Below are 24674 nucleotides of genomic sequence, written 5' to 3' on the forward strand. Positions count from 1 at the left end.
GGGAATCTTACTAAGAATTAATCTATGCTTTCTCTAGCTTTTTCTATCTATCTCTTTCTCTTTCTCTCCTTCTCTACCTTTGTCTCCAGCAAATTTTTTTTTGTCTACGCCTCTTATAAAACGTCGTATTGAAAAGAATTACTCTCATGAATTGCGATCATGATCACGCATTAAGAGCATTCTCCTTACTCGTGTTAAGTAAATCTGGAAACGACACTTATAAATACTTTTCGGAGACTATGACTATAAATATAACGATTAAAATTTAATTTTTCTTAAACACATGTTAGATATTAAAAATATTAATTTTTTAATGTTGTGTGTGCATGTCCTTTACAGAAATTTTTGAAAATTTGAACAAATTTCAAGATTCAAACAAAAATAAATTTCTCTTGCAAGTTCAAACAAAAATTTTTTTTTAAAATATGGAAATAAGGTTTTAGAATCTAGAAAGTCACGGAGAACGAAGAAAACAAAGAAAATTCACGAAGAACAATGTGAGATAAAGCGCATCAAAGAGAAATATCGCACCGAAAGGATACTTTCATATCTTTTATAAATCCCCTCGAGAAGTGTTCCGTAATGTTTAACTGCTTCATTTAACTGTTTTATTGACAAAAATGACAAAAAATTTCAATAGTTGACATGTTAAAAGCGCGGTAGTATGGATAAAATCAGAAATGCATTTAGTTTAAGAAGATAGAAAGATAGAGAGAAAGAAAAAATTATTCACTTCATTTTAAAATCATTCTTTCCACTTTTCTCAGTTGACTAATAATAACGCGATAATAACATTATCGAAAATATATAAAGAAAATAAATTATAAATAAATATAGGACGGAGAGAGTAAAACGAGAAGAAAAACTTTAGATTTTTTACTCCGGATAAAAACGCAAAATGTGTACGATGATAATAAAGATAAATGCTAAAGAATAACTAAATGAGAGAAATAATACAGCATCGAATATATAACAGAAAGGCAAAAAAGTGAACTGATATCTAAATATATTAAATCACTTAAGTAAAAACCTAAATAAATTTTCCCGAAATATAATATAATTTACAGCTATTTACACTCTTTCAACGTAATCGACTAAAATTCGAATTTCGACGACGTTGATGATTGAATATCGGTGGTAAGTTTTCAAAGTTTCGTATTTGCGTAATTGAATAACGTGTACTAGTAGAACGGCTCTTAAGAATCGCATATTTCTGCATTAAATCGTAAAGATGTGAGCAAGAAATATTAGAACAAATTATTCTATTATGTAAATGCAGAACTTGGAAACGTCATATTAGCACAAACACGCATTTAATTGTCAATTACCAAAGTTTGGACCATAGTATGAGAGTTAAGGTGAAAAAGGAATTATTAACTATCCATGGAAGCAGCTCTATTTAAGGATAATATTTCCTCCGTTTAGCACAATATGCCTAAACAATAATTTATTCTAACAATTTAGATAAGTAACTATCATCCCTTCAAAAATGATTATATGCTGTAATATCATTTCCAGAAAATTAAAAACAAAAGATTTTTTTATATGAATAGTATCATGTATCTTATAATAATGTGTTGCTACAGCATACGTGCCCCCCCCCCCCAATTCTTATTATAAATTTTGTATATTATTCCCATAAAAAAAAATTTTTATATTGTTATTTAAAAACCAAAATTTTTACCATGTATTTGTTTAATTCAACTTTTAATTTTATATTGTCCTTAGCACGTGTTGAAAAAATTATTTTATTTTATTCTAATTAATTTGTTTAGCTGTAAGAATTGTAAGGAATGTTTAAAATTATTCACATTATCGCAATGTGACGATTTCATGCCGGATCGGATTAATGTTGATTATTACTAGGACCAAATACCTGAAAATGAGGATGAGAGCACTGTGTCGCCCTCGTAGTGCGTGTATCCAATCGTTAAGAAAGCCAATCGCGTCAAAGAGCACGCGTAAGTTAATATGGTAGATGATAAAGCCGGTTTCACGCATATTATCATCGTTCTATAGAGCTGTTACATTATAAGCATATTGCTTCGAATAAAAGTCACTACATAGAACTATAATTATTTTATTGATATATATATATACAGTAAATCCGCTTGCATATAAGTCAATAACTATATGAATATTGAATTTCAAATAAATATAGAAAAGAAAATGAAACGCGAAATTGAGATTTCCAACGCGCAATTATAATTATATTATTTATTTGAGAAAGGAAATCTCCGAATAACACGCGACTGTGACGTTGTAATCAAATCATAAAACATCATACGTCATTGCTGATCGAAAAACGTTGCCATGAAATATTATCGTATATTATTTCAATATAATTAGATCAGTATCACGACAGATAAATTATGAATGACTTTGCGAATAGCATGAAACTAATATAAAAACAGAATTTATACCGATGTCTAATATTATGTGTTGTGTGAAACTAGCTTAAAGGTCAGCCTTTAACCCAAACGTGGCCACCGTGATGGCCGAGAGATCCCAGCCAACGAGGTGACGAACAGACGGGGCTCGTTGACGTTACCACGGATGGATTTGTTTAATTGGATTTCGCGAATCGGACGAGTTCATTAAACGGGCATCTCAAAATGGAATGCAAAATTTAAAGCAGAACAATGAGAAGCAAAAAGAAGCGAGAAAGAGATAGGGACAAATATCCGCTCCGTTTCGCTGAACTCACCTCTAGAGGGAGGCAGGGGCTGGATGCGGCCATGTTCCTACATGCGTTCGAGCCTCTGCCCCGGTGGCGATCCCCTCTTCTTCGTACTTGTCGCACCACTTTACAGAAATGAAAAAAAAAAAGAAAAGAATAGATACAAAGACGAATTGGCGAACTGCACACTACACACTCACGACAGCACCCCGGCGATCGACGTGCACTATAAACCAACCCCCCTTCTTCGAAACACCGGCGAGGGGTGCGGGCAGACGAGGGAGGGGTGGAAACGGGGAGGGGAAAATAACACCAACGCAGCACCTTTTGCACCCCTTTCTTTCTTTCCTCTCTCTACGCTTCTTCTTTTTCACCCGAATTATTTTCTTGTTTCACGACAACTAACGATACTCTCCAAGAGAGGAGATAACAGGAATGGAAGAATGAGAGTAAGAGAGAATGATTGAACAAGTGGGAAAGAGAAGGGACAGACAGAATGAGCGAGAGAAAGAAAGAGAGAGAGAAAGAGAGAGAGAGAGAAGAGTGAAGAGAGGGGGGATCCTCTCTCCCGAGCCCTGAACTCTCTCAGATTTTTCGGAGCGGGCACCACAACCACCGGCAGCCACTATCTTCCTTTTCTTCTTCCTCGTCTTCCACTTCCTCGTCCGCCGCCTCTCTTCTTCCTCTCCTTTTTCCTCGTCGTCGACGTCGTCTTTTCTCCCTTTCGAGCCTCCCTCCCCTCTTCCTCCCTCCCTGCGACGCACCAGAGCACACTCTCGGCGGCTCCTCTCGCAACGGCGAGGAACGGCTAGCTGCTTTGCCTCCTGTGCCGCGTTCTCGTCCTCCTCTTTCCCGTCTTCCTCCTTCTCTTCCTCCTTCTCCTTCTCTCCTCTTCCGCCTCCTCCCCGTCCACGTCCTCCTCGACGGCGGGCGCTCGTCTTCTTCTTCCTCCTCTTCGTCGTCGTCGTCGTCGTCAACCGCCACTGTACCACCGTCGCATAACAAACACTTCGGTGACTGTCACGGTCCCGATGGCATTAACGGGAGGACGAGAGACAGAGACAGAAAGATAGAAAGAAGAGATAGGTAGAAAGAGAGATAGATAGAAAGAGAGAGAGAGAGAGAGAGAGAAAGGTAGAAAGAAAGAGAGAGGGAATCGAACGGCGAGAGGCCGAGGCGAGATTCGCGAGATTGATTGAGGAGAGAGCTAATGAGCTCAATGCTTTCTCTTTCTTACGAGAGCTCGACGTTCACGAAAGTGCGTTTTCTCTTCTCCTTCTTTTTTTTTTCCTTGCCGAGGCGCGGTACACCCTCGCGAGCAAGAGAGAGAGAATTACCCCTCTGCGAGTCAACTCCGCGCAGGTAGCTTTCGGCAGCGGTACCGAAAGCACGATCCGAATACGAGGAGAACGAGAGTGAATGGGCCCGTTTATCGTACGAGCGCAACCACACTAACTACTCTTGTTCTTCCTTCTTTTTTTTTTTTCCTTCTGCCTCTTCCACACACCTGGCGTCACTTCTTCCCTTTCTCCTTCCTTCTGTTTCTCTCGCTCGGTATTCTCTACGTTTCGTCTTTACCACGCGATCGTCTTCTACTTCAACTTCAACGGCACCTTCCCTATAACTACAACAACCCCTGTCCGCTTCACTCGGCCGGAAGTTCACACACTACCTACGTTCCCCGAGCGTCGAAGCTCGTGGCCACAGCGGGACGGTCGCTCGACTACGCTCCCTCGCTCTTCCACCACCACTCGACCACCGTTCTCGCATACTCACTCTCTCGGCCCTCACCGTCATACCCTCACCGCCATCCCCTCGCATCTCTCCTCACCCTCCATGTCCTCGGCGTTTCCACTACCGAGTCGCTTGCCATCCGCCCATCCTTCGCCCGTTCACTCATCCTTGTCGCGCCGACGATGTCTGTTTTCCTCGCCGATAACTTTGGCCACCATCTGAATATCGTTATCTCTCTCGCGACCATCTAACTATCACCGGACCCATCTCCTTTCGTCGTACTGACGCGGTCTCCCCGCTGCCCAAGTTATCTTCTCGCTCGCTCCAACGACGCGCAATAAGCTTGTCCTCGTCGCACAGAGTGAGCTTCGCTCGCTTCTTTCTAGGAATTGTCGTCCCTTTCCCTCTACCAGTTTTCATCCCTTGGTATAATATTCTCCTTGTCTTTTTCGCCTGCACGATGTTCGTTCTCTCTTCGTCTGACCTTCTACTGAATGTCTCTTTCTACTGGTCGAGCTTGCGCTCACTTACACTCCGGTGTGTAAGTCCCTCTCCGTTACGCTTACGTATTAACCCCCATTCGAAGAGCACCAGGACCGAACTTTCTTAAAGCGATACCCTGTGGTTGCTTTCAAAGCGTGTCTCGAATGGTTCTATTACATTTCAGCGTGATGCTCGTATATATAAAATTATTTTTTTTTCCTTGTGAATCTCATTGCCTTACTGTTACATTCAAATTAGTTTATTGTATTAAATTAATTATGAATAATTATAGTATTAAGTAATATTATAAATAATTATTATATTTGTATTATATTAAATAATACTTTATCTATTAAATAATAATTCGTGATGCACAGATATTATTTATATATTTCAAATAACAGTTGATAAAATACGTAAAGACAAGTAGACAGATGGATAGATAGAGAGAGAAACTATTTATATATTTTAAATATTATTTAAATCACACACACAGGATAATTCATTATACATAAATATTTGAGTGCCAATAATTTCTAAGAACATTCATTAATCAGTTTCTAAAAACATATTAGAAAATATTTGTTGAGTTCATTGCGGATTAAATATCGCCATTACTACCTCAGATTGTGTTAAGTTAATCGGTAGTGAGATAAGTTTTTCTGTATGTTCTTGATCATGAAAACACAAACGAACTACGAGATATTATGTTGGAAGCAATATAAGTATCTAAAAGCTTGTAATACACACAACAAAACAAATTATATTAACGTTTATAGCAAAATCGATGGCGATAAACATTCGAGAAGTTTGAATATAATAATTTAAATTACAATATAAAACATTGCATAAAAGAAATATTATTTTACTAAATTAAAATATAAATATTAAAATAATTTAAATTGGGCTGACATAATCTAACGTCTATACAGCGATTTTCAATTTGTATACAAATTACCTTAATTCATAATTATATATTGTAAAGAAATTATATTATTTTAGACATTAAAATTATTAAAATGCGCATACAAAACTCAAGCTTAGAAAGCTAGAAGACATTATGACAGACGTATTATAAAATTTCTTGGGAAATAAAGAAAGAATTTTCTACAGATTGTAATGTATTTTCCATATTGTTATGATAAAATGAGATAAGCAAACATTATAAATATTACTTGATAAAGTTTTCTTCCACTTAATTGACTTTTGAGCAAGTTATCATCGTGCAACGCAGGATACTTTTTTACTCGAGCAGTATAAAAATATACCCTTCCTCTCTGATAGTTTTGATTTCCATTTATCTATACGTTTAGTGAGTTTAATTGGCGGGCTTTTTCGAAGTTTGACTTGTAATCTTGTTCTCTGACGAGAAACCACCAGGTGTCACCGTTCGCGAGCCCAAACGCACCGGTATACATGTAAATTCGCGAGCATGCGTGTGCTTTCGCTCTCGTTTGTGTGCGTCGAACCGATACCGCCGGGGGTTGCCGGTGCATGCGCCTTCTTACCTTCCGACAGTAGGGATGGGCTTATTCACGCTGCACTCGCGTACGTTGCGAGCTTCGGACCCCGATCTCCACGATTTCACTCGGGAAATTCATCAGGATCGCGCGATCGTATCGAGATTGTCGAGACGATCAAGCGATCGTTAGGATAATCGGGAGCGGCAGAATACGATGGGATAAAAATGCGCCGTGAAAAGGGATGGTTCAACGTTCTTAATACGCGAGGATCGTTAATTGGCATTGCCTCGTACGAAACGAGGTAACGGCCTGGGTCGCGACGCCGCTAAACGGCCGCGATAAGTTCCGGCACCTCCGTTATCTGATGACCGTTCTCTCGACATCCCGTAGAAAGATAACCGGAAGTCCACGCGCGGCAGCCGGAAATCTCATCGTCCGCATCGCCATAATTTATTCATATAGAACTTAATTAATTGGACGTTGAGCGAGCTTCGTGAGAAGATGTTTTCATATATCGAATATTTCTTACAAAATTATATTTGTGAAAAATTCATTTATTCTTTAGTGTAAGAGAGATTTAATTATTTTATTAATATTTATTAAGCGTGATTAAAAGTGTATAAACCTAATTATTAAAAGAATATATATTAAGAATTAATTATTAAAAATTTTCTTTTAAACATTATTTATTATGAAGAATTAATAAAAAATATGAATAAAATATTATTTGATAGAATATATATGTGATTATTGTCTGAGAAAAGATATTTTTTTTAAATGCATTTATTCTGATAAATTTGATTTTCAAGTATATTGTCTTAAAAAGGATTTTCACAATTCTGCTATCGCATGGACAATGTTGGATCAACAAGGACTTAGAATATTTGGTTGCCATGTTGCAAATGAGCTTTAGTTACGAATGTGCGTGTGTGTGTGTGTGTGTGTTGTGTATATGTGTGCTTTGCCATTTCCATCAAAAGTTGCGAGCAATTCTAAACCATATATGTATGTATATATGGTCAAGAGTTCGTTTATAAAGTTGCTCTGATCAACTTCCTTTCAGATTCTTTGATAAGTTTCAAATTAATTTTATTCTTGGACGAAAATTCGATGAAAATCCTTTGTCAATGGCATGCAATATTGGATCTTAAATAAATCGTTTAATTTTAAGTTCAATTATCTCTATGAAACAAGCAAACAATGTCATGTAATGATGAAAATTAAAAGGATCGCATTTAGCGTTAAATGCGTAATATGAATCACAAATCCCCAATCTAATTACGCGAAATAACGGCATAATAGCATCGTTAATCGTAACTCGTTATTACGTCATATAATCGCAAAATACAAGGCATTCCATTGAACATTCCTTGAAATAACACTCCCTGTAACAAAACACCGATTGACTTCGTTCTTTTGTATTCGTAGAATCACCGAAACCGATCGGTCACTGTTTCGGGGATTCTCTCCCTCTTCTCCCTCTTCTCCCTTCCTCCCTTCTCTCTCTCTCTCTCTCTCTCTCTTTCTCTCTTTCTCCATCCCTCTCTATCCCCAAATAACGAGCACGTAGATATATACATAACGAGAGCGAGAGAATCCGCGTCGCGATGGAGTATAAAGGAATCGGCTTTAAATCTGGGGTGCCCGCGGACAAAGATGAGAGGGTAAACAGAGGGATAAAAGGGGGGGAGGGATTGTCAGGGGTAGGGGCGACGACGACGGCGACGGCGACGGCGACGACGACGGCGACGGCGACGGCGGCGTTCTGGGTTTCTGGGTTCGTCCCCCGTCCTCTCATCCACCCCCGCACTTCTTTCCCCCTCCCACCCCCCCCAGGCTCCATGCTTCTCCACCTCCCCTCCGATTCCCACGAAGTTCGGGAAGGCTGCTGTGCGCGCGGCGCACGAATGTGGAACAGTAGGTCAGCGCACTCCGTGACACCCGCCAGCCGGGGCCTACCCCTCCCCGGTGCATGCACCCTGATGCGATACGTACGACCAACCGACCGACCGACCGACCGACCGACCGACCGACCAACCAACCAACCAACCCCCTGCCAATCCCATCCCTTCGTCCGATCACTCTCGGCACCCTATTTCTTCCTCCCGCTCGTCGCTTCCCTGCCTTCTCCACCTGCAACGGTCCCATCGTCTCATCCCGCGGCCGATTGCGTTATCGTGCGGATGAGTTTGCACGATTCAGTTTTGACGGTTGAGTAGCTGAAAGCGAAAGAAAGGTATATCTCGTAAATGATGTTCCCAGGGAAACGAGAGAAAGTCGAGTCAGTTCTGTTATCGATGCTATCGTAGCATTTGAAGGTTTCTCTTCGTATAACGCACTCTTAACGATTGTTCTAAATGGCTAAAAGCAAGAGAATTATTCATTTTCTTAATATAATCTTCGTATATTACCTTTCTTCGAAATTAACTATCTTTTTACAATATTTGATAGAAATGTCTTGAAATTAATTTGTATTTAATTTCTTTCATATCTCTTTACACATACACATACATCTTGCTCGGCCATGCCGAGGGCGTTAAATCATTACGGACGTATCGACGATTCTTTTCCCTCGCGAGGCTCGTTCCTTCCGCCTGCGAAACCGGAAACCTGTCGCGTTGATACCGGAGTTACGAGCCATTTGCCGAGGCGAGAATTCGGCACCCTCGCCACGTACTTTAAAGTTCATTCGCGGAAAATCGATTTGCCGGGTCGCATTCCTCCGAGGAAAAATATTGCCTTGTGCCGTCTCCACTTCTCTCCGATGCGCACGCTCGTCAGATTTTACGTTCCAGTAAACGCGAGATTATTGTCTACCCTGCACACATACACGCGCGCCATTATTTATTATTGACAACGGATCGTCGACAACAATGAGCGCGCCAATAATTTTCAGATATTACAAGTCGCAGCAATATTACATCGATGGAAGTAAGAAAAGTTTCGAAAGCTTTGAGTACCGAACAAAAGATCGGTATCTCTCATAAGTTTACGATTTCTTTTTTATTATCTCTCGTCTATGTGTGTATAAAATTTCAATTAATGTTTTTATCATATGCTAATTAACAGTAATTAATGAAACTATTTTAACTCACTTTGGAACGGACAAATATTGTAACGTTACTCTCTCATTATGAATAGCTTTTAGAACTTATTGAGCAATAGATTAAATTAGTTTTTATACCGAATAATTGCCATAATTTTCGCCAACCTAATATACAAACTTTCTCTCAATTTCGCTCGACTTATCGTCATGGAACGGGTCCACGTCAATGTGCCCCCGCATATTAAAATTGACGATGTTTGACGCGCCGAATGTTCATTGATTTTCGATGCCGATCGTTTGAACGAGTCAATTTATAGCTCAAGAGTACATACCGTTACATAGTTATATAGAGATTTTCCTACAGGCCAATATAATTCGACCTTGCAAAATAAATACAACAGCTACAAATTATACGAAAGCTATTTTCAATAAAGTTGTGTGCAAGAGAATATTAAAAAATATATATGTATTTATTTCAATCATAATGATGATTCATAACCATCAAAATTTTCAATCTCAAATATATGTATAACACAAAAATGTTGATTATTTTTCCTGTAATAATAAAAAATGTATTTATTATTATTGTACTGTATTTCGATGTATATTTTATAATACTTTCTTGTTTCTCCTCTTTCCGTGTATTTTTACTTTAGTTTTATCTCCTTCTTAAACATTCTTCTCTTCTCGACACTTTTTTTTTTTTTTTTTTTTACGAGGTTTCTCTTCCCAATTTTCTTCCGCTCCATTATCATCTAATCTTTACTACCTTTCCAATTTCGCCATTTAAACACAATTCCATGCCGTGACCTCCGCTTTAATTCCACGCAATCTACACATCCGCTCTTCTTGCTCTTCGCGCGATACCAATTTCCTTTCTTCTCGTTGGCATATTTAAATCTTTTTCTTTTAAAAATTTCGCTATTCCGCTACTTTCAGCTATTTGTATATCTCATATACCATATCTTCATATCTACCATAGCTTCCATATCCTGTCTATCCTATTCTGCTCTTATACTTCTCGATGTCTGCATTCTAGTCCATTTCTCATGTCTGTCTCGTCCCGGTTATGTTTTGAAATTTCGATTGAATAACAGTCAGACTATATATCTTCATCTTCTACTTTCTCAATTTCTTATTCTATATATCCGCATCAATACTGGTTTATTCGTATCGTTTCGTAAAAATGACAATACATGATATATTACACAGTTAATGCATCATAAAAATATATTTTATATTATTTTGCATATTGATAGAAATAAGGCAGCAACATTAAACAGCGTAATATCTAATACAATAATATACATTGCTCGACATATATTATTTTTTGCTCCCCATCTCAATCTCTTTCTCATTAAAATTTTTTGCGATAGCATATAATTTTTTGGATCAATCTAGTGTTTTCACATGATTTTCTCCGTTCGAAATCCGTTGAATAATTTATCCACGAGAGAAATCTGACGTATTTTTCTCGGAATGTTCGCTATATCCATAGTTATCAAAGACGGGAATCTGCGGGAAACCGATCCGGTGGCATCGCGAAACACGATGTCAACGTTATCAATCCAATTGATATTTGTAGAAAAAAAGGAAAGTTAGGAATCATTACATATTTGCACTCTCTTATCGATCTATTTTTCCTTCGTACCATGAAAAAGATCCTTCTTTAATGTCCCTAATATCCATTAAGGAGGCTTATTCGCTTGAACCTTCGAAAAATGAATATATTTTCTAGATTTTTTGCAGCGCAACGATTTGATAAAAACTTTTTTTTTTTTTATGATATTAGTACAATAATATTAATTACTTAAATAAAAATTTTTAGCTTAAAACAATTTTGTTTATAGTTATGCGAATATTTGCAGATTTATGTTTTCATGCACGGTGTAAAAATGATGTTGGAAAAAAAATCTAGAAAATGTATTCATTTTTCAAGGTTTTAAACGAATATAATAGCCGCTTTCTTTAATTTAATTTGATATTTTCAATTTGATATTATTAACCGCCATTGCTATCATTCTACCGAGCACGTGAATACATAGGAAAAAATTGTCGAGACATAAATACAATGCTAAAAAAATTTTATTATTTTTGATACTTGCTCTGGCCGTTCAGTGCTGTTATAACAAGTGCGTATAAAAAATTTTAGTAACTTTGGTATAACAAATATTTATACATACGTTGCAAATATATAACTTTACTGTAACAAGGTTGCATTAAGAATTATCGTCTACATCAATATATACGTACGATAACAAGATTTCAATAGAAATATTAGATTTAAAACTTTGAATCGGAGCACAAAATTTTCTTTCTTTTCACTAAAACTTCGGAAAATTGTATAGTTGAATTACTGATAGTTTAATCTATGTAATTTTCACGATGTAATAATTCTCATGGGTAATATTATCTCAACTTCTTAAAATATCGTTCTCTTTCTTGTTAGAAGCAAAATTAATAATTCTGTATAATTAAATCTGCGGTACGATATAAAATCTTAGACATTTTTTTTTCTCGCGAATTATCCAGAGATGGCATAACAAAGTAGCAAAGTTTTACATCACGTTTCTTTACAACGTCTATTGCATTTTAAAATGAAAAAGATTTCCAAACGATCTCTTCAAATGTAGTATGCTTTTAGAGTTTGTAAAACGTCCTTCGTTCTATGTAAAACAATTTCCGCCATCCCTTTTGCAATGATTTCCGATCGGACAAGCATACAGACGAAAGCGACAATCGGGGGAGACAAGAGATGAAAAATTGAGAATCGAAAAGCGACAATCACAACAATGAGGGCTGCCACGAATGTCCCAGCATTCGACCTGCAGGTGCAGAAAACTTGACCGAGTTTTCGAGCCGCACGCGGCGCAGGGCGACCTAGATTTCGCCCTCCGTTTTCCCTCTCTCGTCTTTTTCACCCTCCCGTTATTCGCATCCCCAGCATGAGAACCCTCTGTATGTGTGTGTGCGTTCTTCCTCATTCTTTCTCTTTCAGCTGCAACCCTCCCATAACTTACGAACCCCCATACCAGTTTGCGTGAGAGATGAACCGCCTCCGGTGACATTTCGGATCATGCAATGATACCATTGCGTTTCGTTGATCCTGGATTTGAATAAAATATGAAGATCCTAAAAAGGATTGGTCTTTGATATTGCATGTTTAAAAAAAAAATATAATATTTGCTGATTATTTTTAACAACAGTCGCGTTTTTAAAAGAATTTTTCTAAATTAAATATAATTAAGTCTTACATAAATTATATATATATATATATATATATATATATATATAATAGATTAATTTTATAGCAAATATTAATATCCATTTATTATAATATAATTAATAATAATTACGTTTCCTCTTGTCAATACCAAATATTAAAGCGCGAAAGATTATTGCATGCTAATTTTAGAAATCATGAATATGATCGATAATTACAGAATCGCCGAAAATTAATTATATTCGTTAATTATGTAAGCGATAAGAGATCAAGTTAACAATTAGGATTATCCGCAAGCTAATTCGCGATTAACGGTACATGTTAACAGACTAACTCTTGTTATGCTTGCGCTATTGATGTCAACGAAGCCTTTAACTCGCCCTCAACTCAGCGTTGTAAAATGCACTTGGTCTCTTTTACGAGCAGCTGTCACCCGTCCAGCTTTTATCAACCCCGGTATCGCACGTCAAGGGTGAATACTACCGGCGCGAATATTGTTGAACGTGAGAGTATCGATAACGAAGTTTCGCGTGCGAGAATGCTCTGAATATTAATCCTCTTTCCATGGAATTGCAGCGTTCCTTTTATTTATTGTCAAAAACAATATTTATTAATAGTCATGCAACTACGCGATATTTCTCGTGAGACGATTATTTAAGAATTACTAGAGAGAGAGAGAGAGAGAGAGAGAGAAAGAGGTAAACTAAAAGATTAACATTAAATATATTTGTGCGAATGTAATTGACACATTTTCGGAAAAATTAAATTTACATAAATACGTTTAAAATAGATCAAGAAAAATTTCTTTAATTAATTAATTATGTTTAATTGGAATTATCGTTATTATCGATATTTCTCGCGAAGATATCTCTTTCTCTTCAAATCTCTCTCTTTTCAAATTATTTACCATAAATATATAACGAGAATATCTAGAGATATATCCGATTAGCTATAACTACTTCTCGGGAAAATTTCTTACACAAGTACATTATTATTTAAATATTTATAAAGATATCTGCAATTTTTTCAAAAAGCTATCTTGACGATAAATCTTTCTTTTACTATCCATAGTCAATTCAAAGAATGAATTTTTCTCAAATAACGCGATAAGAGAGAGAGAGAGAGAGAGAGAGAGAGAGAGAGAGAGAGAGAAATGGAGAGACGTGATTGTTACATATCTTATTATCATATTATCAGAGGCATAAATTGAGCGACGCAAATTGATTAATACGTCATCAAACATGACGCTCAATGTTTATAGGAATATCGATTACTAATTCCTGTTCGTCGGGATTTCAAGTTTTCGCGTAGTAACTCCTCCGTAATACACCTCCATAAGGTCATTTCAAATGATGCGGATCCTTTCCCTCGTGCATTCAGGCAGAACCGGAAATGGTGCTTGTCCCCAAAGGTACCAAATCCAATTATTTTGGTAGAAACGATTCTAGCGCGAGTATCGTGTGCGAGTACTTAGAATCTATAAAGCATCGGCGTTGCGTACAACATATTACGTTTGTTCATATTTGTTTTCTGCCCTTTTTGAAAATTGTACGCTCTTGCGTGTCCAATATCCTTTGCAAACGAACTATACACACATCGAAAGTTCAAACTAAAGGATGATATACACTCCATTTAACAACAAAATAAGCACCACAATAGTACTTGCAAATATACATTTATACGGAAGATTTGCGATAAATACTAAAAAAATCTTTTTATATACTGCAGCAGAATAAAATCTCTATAGAAGAGAAGAGAGAATATGTTGCAACTAAAATTAGATTGACCTATCTTCTCGGGAAACATTATTTAAAGTAGATAATTAAATCGCGATAATTAAATATAATGCAAGATAGCTTTGACATAAAAGGATGTAAATTCTTTAATTGATGCACAATCAAAGCATTTACATCTCTTGTTCAATCTTTTAACATCACTGTCTTTGCGATTGAAAAGAGAAAAAAAAGAGTATGAAAATTATATTAAATAAAATATTAAAATTATGTGAGATATTTGCAAAAGAATACATATAAAATTTTGTTGTTCGTATGTATCATTGATAATATTGAACTACATACATAAAGAAGTGAAGAATTATTAGTGACATTTCTCTCTCACAATCTCGTATTATTATTTCAAGATGTCCGTAAAAATAAAGTAAAGTACGGCAAATCTGGCACACCCTGCATATAATATGATTATCAGCATCGGTATCGCGTGACGTCGCTCTCGGCCAGGAATTATTACCCCAATTATCTTAATTACCGCGATTCCTGCACTTTTTCGTATACGAAGGTAAAATCAGACCAGTAAACTGGAAATCGAGGACGAAATTCGAGCAAAAAGAGGGATAGAAGAAACAATCTTCATTTTTGTTACCTGTCAGCTGGAGCAATGCTTAATCTACTTTAAGATTTCATGGGAAATAAAATAGATATCGAAAGAAAATATATCGATATCGGTATTAAATATAAAGAAATAGTCTTCTTTATAACATATAATGAAATTGAGTTCGTTACATATGTGTGTTGCAAACGTTGTAAAATGGAAAGCTATAAAGATTGCTTTATAGTATAATGTAAATCATAAAATATGAAACAAAGCATTCTTATCAATTTGCGACAATATTTGCAACATATAATATTTTACCTTTTTGCATTTGTAAGCCGCGGTTATTTATATAGAATTCTATAATCAATATCACCTTCTTCGGTCAGAGTAGCGCTAGTACATATATTATCCATATACGATTATTTATCGTTTGTTAATATTATTTTATTTTTCTCTATCCAAGCTAAAGAGAAAAAGTGAGATACTCCCGAAAGAATTGCGTATGAGGAATTGGTTGATCGATTACTTCGAATTCACGGAGAATATCATTTTATTACGCAATTACTCCACATTACAAAGAGAATAATAATGTACGCTGCAATTAATATGCGAGGACTGTACATAGTACTCTACTTATATTTTCTGGGCTATATAATTAATTAACGGCATCTTAATAATATTAACCATTGCAGAGTTTTAATTTTTCTGTAATTATATAATCCATTAATATACATTTAATTATAAGTATTATAATTAATAATTGGTATATTATATATATATATTTTATTTTATTATTATTAGTTATACAATTATTGTTATTAATTGATTATATAATTTTGATATTAAACATTTTAAAAATTTTTCTCAAAGTTATAGTAAAAAAAAAATCATTTCTCTATTTAGCTTTGTATCTCATGATTGATAATATAATTTATGATACTTATTATTTTCTATTAAATTTAATGGGATTACTCTTTTTGGCGAATTTCCAAAGTACGATGAGCAATTTTAAATATACCATATTTCGCTAAGAAAAGGAACACGACTTGCTAGAAAGAGGAGGATGACCTGATATCTAAGCCATTAGGCGCGAAAGGGTTAAGGGCCGCCTTATCATCGCGACCGCATTGTTCATTCTGCATTTTCCTCGTTCGCATCCCATTTTCGTTCTTCCTCCCTCTTAGATCATATCTCGAGGAGACAATAAATGCAACGGGGTGCACTATGCTTGCAATTAAGGCGGATCTTCGTTTTCCGATAAAATCGTCCGATTGAAATCTGAACAAATACATCAAATTTGCGCAATATTGATTTACTTTATATAATAGTTTTCTTTTAAAAAATAATTTTCAAAAGATCATCTCATTCAAGATCTATCTCTCTTTAATCTTACAATAAAATATTTTTTAATAAATTCAATTATATTGTAGAAAAAATTACTTTTATTTGTAGGCTAGTTGATTTAAATAAAATAATAATAATCTATTACATTTTGCGACAGTAATTTAATTTGTTTTAATTAAAACTGAACAATAGAGATATATGATTATGATATTTAGCCAAGATGGATAAAGGAAGTTAATCGCTATAATATTCCCACGGGGACACTATTTGCAGGACACGAAGACCAAGAGAGGTTGAAAAGAAATAGATAAGAAAAGCAAGAGAAAGCTGGAAGAGATCGACTAGTAAAGGTTAGACAGAATGTGGGACGTCGAACTCGTCTCGACTGTCTGTTACCATCCTCCCTTGTTCTAATACGGCCATCCTCATTTCTCCTCCGTTCCCGTCTAACCAGAACGTTAACAGGCATGTAGGTGTTGCGGAGGCTGAAGATACATCGTTGTCACTAGGGCGACTTTGGATAATTTTATACCACATTGTACGCGCACAAAAGCGCGACTTTTTATACACTCACGTCGCGCTTCTACGCCTTTAACCCTTCTGCCGCCAAAGGCGAAGTAACGAGATTATTCTATAGAGTACTATAGAGCAGAATTAAAGGGACCAGAAACCTTTGAAGAACAGAATACTGAAGTGCATCGCGAAAGTGTGACAAGAAGTGGAATGACGGATTTTGTACGCGCGTTCGTTAATATTCCACTACTAAATATATGAAATGCAAAAAAATTTTTTTAAACATATTTGCATGCTATTATATTACATATCTTTATATATGGAAACAATTTGAAATGAGCTTTTAACTAATAACTATTATTGAAATTTTTAAGCCTCTTTTTTTTAATATTTGGAGAAATTTTTTTTTCGCTATTCTTAACTTGTAAATCCTAGTATCTCTCTGATTAAAATATATGTAATAGCGATTGTTTTATGATAGCCTGTGTAAATATACATATACGCGAGATGTAATCATATTTATAGAATATCTTTGTTTTGATCACATTACTTCAGTGAAATGAGTCGACCGAGAGAATACACAAAAATAGATAAAACGCATGGACGGTAGAATTCCCTTCTATCTCAGACCTAAATGAAAGAATTACAAGGCAGTTACACGGCGTTAATTAAGCAGATGCAATTAATTCACACATCAAACGTCACTTCTGAAGAATCCATATTATAAATGAATAAGGCATAAAAAAAAGATATAAAATGTTTTACTCTTGTTTAAACAAATTGCAGTAACGATAACTTTTCAATAGAAAATATGTCGATTATAGAGCTAAATAAAAAGGAGCATCTAAGTAAAAAACAAATATGATTAATTTTTTCGGAAATAAAATAAAATGAAGTAAGATATATATATATATATATATATATATATATATATATATATATATTACACGTAAATAAAATACTCAATAGATAATCGCTAAAATTTAACAATTAAAATGATAAAAGATATTTAAAAAAATATCATTTTTTTTCCGTGTTTTTTCAAGTGCATTCGATTATAAGAAAAAGTTAATCTCCCCAAAAAAGGAAACAAAAAAATAGGTCTCTCTTTATGACTTAATACATATAGGTGTGTATATATATTTATATATATATACATCAGGCTTTTTCCCTTAGATGATCGCCTGTGATTGCTGTTTGAAATAGCTTTGAACAAGACAGGTCAACGAGTATAATTAATTTAGCCTTTAGCATTAAGAGTATCTTAATAAACTATGAAAAGGCAATTCGTGATGGATAAGCAATATTATACAATACTCGTTATTTAATAATTGACATTGTTTCGATCGCGCGATCCGATTAGTCAAAGGATGAAAGAAATGTAAAGAGTAGCGATTGTTGTTTTTAATCCTTTCGCTTTAACAATGTCACGCATGGACTCTTTTAAAATAAACATCTATACGTAAGTAGGACATATATATTGATCAATTAAATTAAAATCTGTTTTTTGCTAATTGATAAATTTAACTGTGTAAGAAGTTTAAAAAACAATCCCTTCTAAGATTAATTTTTATGATTTTTATAATATTGTTTATTATATTCTATCGTATTCTCCATTATACTCTTTAATTGGAGATAATAAAAGCTTATAATTACCCGTTTCTTTATTGTTTTTATAAAATAAAAGAAAATAAAAAATTTGAATTAAACGGTTGAGTTGATATCTTTCTACGTGTTGCTCATTTCTCATCATCTTTATTAACGTTGTCGCGTTATCGTTATTAACGCCGCGAGTTTGTTTTCAACAATATTTTACAAATTGAAACAACTCCAGCGTGTAACGAGTAGGACATGTCCATCCTCGCTACATGCTCATCCAACATCCTCGTCGAACTTACGTTAAAGGTCGAAAGTCACTATGTATACGGGATAATGTACCATAGGTAGATATGTATGCTATGTATATGCTGTATCTGACTACTAGTTAGCTTAAATGTAACGTCATTTCAGAGACATGCCGATGACATCAACTACGCTATTGGCATCGATGGTATTTCAGCCGTTCGACGATCGCTGTTTGGAATACGAGTAAAAATCACTACTAATGGCTATTATAATTGACATTATACAGTCCTCTTACACATATCACGTGCTGCAATTATTCGTTTAAATATATGATTTGTGTTATACTCTCGTCGAGAAATATAGGTGAAAACGATCCATATTATCTAACGATTTTTATTTAATTAATTATAAATTGGAAATTTTTTAGAAACCGAAACTAATTCTCTTTTCTTTCTCAAAATTATTTTACGATACTCGTGTTTTCCTGGCTTTGATTCAAGCTTATTAAATACATTCCTTCTCGAATTTTTTTTGCTTGCCAAGTTTAATCAAGTATTTCTATAGATATAGATATCGATAATATATTAAATAAAATTTTATGTAGATAATAAATTATATTATAAATAAAATCGAATTTAGAAGAGGAAATATATCAGATTGCCGTATATTTTTAGACTCGTTCGATCGCTCAATTGTAGCTATAGCGAGACTCTCGGGTTTCCCCGAGAAACTTTCGCGAGCTTCTTCGTACGGGTGCAATTTCATTTCATCGCTTTACGGTTTTCCTCGACTCGTCGAGAATCGATTTTTCCGAATATAGCTTTCACGGAGCGACGATGACGGCGACGAAAACAACGTCGTTGGCCTGCGGCTTTCGTCATTTGTCGAGTAGCCCGTCGCATCTGTGAGATTATATTGTACTATACAGGGGTGGAGAATTTTAATCGAATCATACGATCGGTCTGTCAAAGAGCGATAACGTCACGTTCGTATCGTCCAATAAGGCTCGACCTAGAATCATACGCGCCACCATAAACGTGCCATGGGCTTCCCATGGCTAAAAACGTCGGTCATCCGCGAGGGATTGCACGAGAGATAATTCGATATCGCGGGCAAATCGATTGTCGATTGTCGAATGGCTCTTCTATTCGCGCCCCTCGGCCACAACGAGCACTTCTAAGTAACAGATTTATTTAAGGACTTCCTAAAACTCAATTTCTTATTAAATTATCAAGAAAAAAATTTAAAGCTTTAAATCATTAAATCTCATTAAAAATTCTACAAAAATCTTTAATTAAATTTTAAGATTGGATTAAATTTAATTTAATCAAAATTTATTACAGAAAAATTTTATTTTCTAACTATTTTAAAGCGTAATCAGATTTTGCTTCAATATTTTATTTTGCTTAAGTCTCACACCATTTTCTTGCACAACTTGAACGTTGTTAAATTTTTATTAGTACTTTTTCATTAAGTACGTAGATAATTTATTTAAAGAAGATACGAGAGAAGAAGTGTGTTATTATATGTACGTGTGTGTGTTCATACATGTTTATGAGATAAACGACGAGCGAAAGAATTACAATTTAATGGAAGCCTGGCTGCAGAGAGACGTCCCGCTAAACGAACAATGAAGAATTTGCCCGGTGATATGGGAAGACACGTGCCTTTTCTAGTAATAATTTCATTTCCTGCATGATCGCACGAAGGCCCTATCACCACGTGTCAGTAAATAGACAGACGTCCTAATTCGATAAGGGTCGTAATACATATAGAAGGGCTGAATCTCCGTAAATTACAATCTCTGTAAATCGCAATCTTTAAGCAATAAATTTTTTTATTTTTAAACAATAATTATATTTTATAGATTTTTATTATATTTTGAAATGACGATAGAAATTTCTGACGAAATTCAAATTAAATACAGATAGAATAATGCAGATTTAACAAACATGCATTTTTATTTTATTTCTTTGTCACTCTTATTATTATCATAGTATACCTCTTATCTTGAGCTTTATATATCAATTTGAAAACTCTCCTTAAAACTAGATAAGCCGAGCGAGGGAATCGCTCAGAGAAAATATACCGAGCGGAAATAAAGTTCGCCGCTCGCGCGGCCGGTCCTATGCGAAAAGTTCGGGAGGTGAATATAAATCTATGGTCCGAGAGAATCGGAAGGAAGTATCGTGGAGAAAATTTACGTCCGCTGGACGAGGCTCCATCGATCTGCAAAACAACCCGGGCAATGCACCGCGCTATCTGCTATCGTGTGTAACGACTTTATATATACCGATGGAAGAGCTGCGACGGGTCACGGCGAGAATGTGCATATACGAGGCTTCGTAAGGCTACAAGTCGTTTGAACTTTATTAGACATGTAGTTTGCCGATCCCGAACACGACGAGAATGGTAGAGCTTCGCGCATTAAGATTTGTGCTCCTCTCCATTACTGCCATTATCGATTCTCGCTTTATTATTATCAAGCTTTAACAATTAAGGCTGAATCTTACTTTCGTCCAATTACTGCGTTCTCATCTAATTATTATGCCTCTCTATCTCTCTCTCTCAAAGCACGTAGTTTTCCATCTTATAAATCAATTTATTCTCTCTCTCTCTCTCTCTCTCTCTCTCTCTCTCTCTCTCTATTTATCTCATACAGCGATTAGAAATATTTCTTTTAAAAATATTTTGTGTAATTGATATATTTTTATGCAATTTTTTTTTTAAAGTAGCCTGTTTAAAATGTACAGTCGTTATGACTGTCATCGATTCGTTCGTCCTGAGATCTGCTTATCGCTTGTGACATAAAGCTGGCTCTGACATGTACAATGACAAAGGCAAATGGATTTATGTCTCCTTACGAGGAGAACAGGATAAGGGATAATAAGGTTCCCGCATCGCACAATCTCTTTCGTCTTCGATCGACTATACAAGAATCAATTCATTTTACTCACGTGCTTATAGGTATGATGCACGTGATATCCATGAAGCAACAGAAACGAATACATCATAATTTATAAATATATTAATAGCAACATATACGTTTTCTTTATCTCGCAGGTAATCGAAAATTTATCTAAATCTAAAATTACAATTTACGTACATATATTATGATACTTGCAATATGGAATTGCGGAAACATGGTACTACAATAATTGATAAAATGCGATAATATTTTAAGAGCGGTTTACATGAACGATCTGTAGCGCAGATAAATCAACAAAAAGTGATGATCAAATGTTAAAGCAAGGTAATGGAGTGTCATAACAGCCTTTATTCTAGCTCGCGTGTATTTAATTATATAATATTTAATATAAGAAATAAAAAAATTATGATTATGAGATAAAAAAATGTAGATGCGAATCTCTCTTTTAACGAAGCATTTCTCGCAGCCGTTAACGATTTCCGTTAAGGCTTAGGGTGGTCGCCCCAAATCTCCGGGCGACGTGTTGAGATACAGAAAGTGTAGCGAAATAAAAGTGAGACGAACGGAACAACCGGAACCGGCCGGACACGCCGTTACGCGCAGCGTTTTATTACAAAATATTATCCCTGAGAGAAACCGACGAAGTAATGGCGACAGTCGCCGGGGTTTACTGACCCCGCAGGTGACGATGTCTCTCCGTTTTCATCGAGTGTAAGCCGAGAACGTCTCTCAGCCGGCTTAAAAACTTCACGCGTATTCTAGAGTTTCGCTTTGTCGTTCCGATAAAGCTTGTTTATGCGAGCGAGAAACGACTTCAAAAGATAGCACTTTAAACATTTTTTAAAAAATTTGAGACAGATAGAAGGGCACTCGAAAATTAAAATATTTTATTTACACAAAACATTTTTGTGTAATTATGCAGTATAAATTATGAAATATTTTACTAGATACGCGCGCGTCATTTATTTTAAGGAAATGTTATATACAAAGTATAAAGTTGAATTTACATCAAATAAGATATATATATATATATATGTATATATATATGTATGTATATGTATTTATAAATATCGATGTCGAGGAGTTTGCATGAACTACGCGTGCGTGCGAAGGGAAAATAAAAGGTTCACCGGTTAATGGCAATCTAATTTTCGTAAATATCAAGAAAATGTCAGGAGGGTGACATATGGGTTGCTAATAGTTACCGTCCTGCAAAGTGAGTCCTTAGGGATAATCTCTAATTATTTAAAAACTTTTTCCTCCGCAGGTCACTTTCACATCTTGCAAATTCCTCGAGTTTTCCAGGTTGACCGTAGCAAAGTCCGTCACATTCTCAAATTTCTTAAAATTTATTCACTCTATTTTCACAACAATCATAATAATTGTGTAATAACTCGGTATAATCTGGAGGTACAAAAGTTTGACAGGAGCAGAAGTAACTTTCAGTTTTAATTGCGATCTTAATTTAGAATCATGAATCAAGATTCTTTATTAGATATTTCTGAATCATTTTTGCTAATGTTTCCATTTAAAACAAAAGTTTCCTGAATTTTCTCAATTTTCCTGGAAATTAAAAGTATTATAATATTTGAGAAAGTTTTTTTTTTTTTCGACTTGTACACGAACGTTTTATACTAATGGCGTAACAACAGGTGTCATATATATTTATCTCTAATGTACCACCATCGCATAACTAAATCTAACGCGACTATAATATTAATCATTCCACATATAAACAAGTTTTTTTCTAAATTATAAATTATAAACAATAAAAAAGTGCAACTTATAAAACTTACAATTACATTCTCTTTTTTAATAAAAATTAATCTACGAAAATATTAATATAAATATTACTATATTATTTCCCGAGTCAGCGACTTCGCCCCGATATTTTTCTCGCCTTCGTTTCTCCAGGGGGATAAAGAGGGGTTATTATAAATCTTGAATTGAGATTATTTTTAAAAATCTTGGTATATAGCACCAAGTAAATTTCGTGTTCTGTGCACATATTCAGTTTCATAGAAAACTTTTTTTTTTATGAAACTGACGCACTACCTTTCGCGTTCTGGCTCTTACTAGCCCACGATTATTTGAAATTTGTGATGTCGCACGAGAGCCTAATTTCTTAAATTTATAAATATTACTGTTTTTATTTTACACGTCCAACAATCTTAAAATTATAAATTTTAAGGATATTTTTTTCAATTTACGTACAATTCCGACTTTTTGAAGAAATAAATATGCTTGATAAGAATACACTTAATTTCCAATTTTTAATTTAAACATCCCCAGATTGAGCATATACGGTAAAGGTGATGATGTTTTTTTTTTTTTTTTCCGTTCACGCTGCTCGCGACGACGACGGCGTCGTCCAACGCTGAGAATAACTCAAAAACATGTGACGTCAGGCGGTAAAACGGAAGACGCGTGGGCCGATTTCCACATATGTGGTTTTTCCACAGGTCTGCTCCTGCCCCGCGAGTTAACAGCCCTTGGGAAAGGGAAACGACGTCGTCTGCCCGACAACGACGACGGTGACTTTGACGGTGGTGAGGTATTTGTCCCGTATTTGCCATCTTACCCTTCGCTGCAAAGCGACGCAAGAATAATCGCCCGTCTAAAGTTAGGAAAAACGATACTCGTCGCGTTAGACGTCGCGCCGACATTAATCGCCGGATTAAACTTTTTAAATCGTCGCTCTTTAAACAAGCCGCGACGTGACAACGTCTTGATGGTTTAGTGTAGAAAAAAAGAAATCTCGAACAAATGAGGATAAACGCATAAAATATCTTTGCAATGCGATTAGAGCTTTTAAACCCACGCGCGAACGTAATTGAGAACCAGACTGCCGCATTCAACAGCGAGCATAATTATCAACTTAACAAGGTGATACATATTTTATGTCATGTCGCGATTTCAAAGCCTGATTTAATACACACACACACACACACACACACACATATCATGTACAAAAGATTAAAAATATAAAACTTAAAGACAGCGAAGACAGCTTCCGTATTTAACTGAAAATACGGAAGCAGTAGTAAAAATGTGTCATAGATAGACAATGCAGTCCCGTCTGA

The 24674-nt window shown here is 35.4% G+C and overlaps 1 protein-coding gene across 23 annotated transcripts in view; it reads right to left on the reverse strand.

The window, feature by feature from the left end:
• Positions 1-24674, reverse strand: part of Cac (calcium voltage-gated channel subunit cacophony) — a 144782-nt gene that overhangs the window by 73743 nt on the left and 46365 nt on the right. Inside the window, exons 1-2 of one of the 23 annotated variants that reach the window (XM_070309179.1) lie at positions 4353-4789; positions 2708-2805 (exon numbers count right to left, since the gene is read on the reverse strand). The exons of 16 other annotated variants lie outside the window; for them this stretch is intronic. The gene's annotated coding sequence lies outside the window, so the exon portion shown is untranslated. Of the gene's footprint in view, positions 1-2707; positions 3698-3917; positions 4790-24674 lie in introns of those variants that run through there. 6 more of the 23 variants (XM_070309172.1, XM_070309157.1, XM_070309162.1 and 3 more) reach the window with 6 other exon arrangements.

This window comes from Polyergus mexicanus, unplaced genomic scaffold (genome assembly GCF_030449975.1).
Source record: "Polyergus mexicanus isolate NDT 795.1 unplaced genomic scaffold, iyPolMexi1.0 SCAF_2, whole genome shotgun sequence".
In the NCBI taxonomy this organism is placed as follows: Eukaryota; Metazoa; Arthropoda; class Insecta; order Hymenoptera; family Formicidae; genus Polyergus; species Polyergus mexicanus.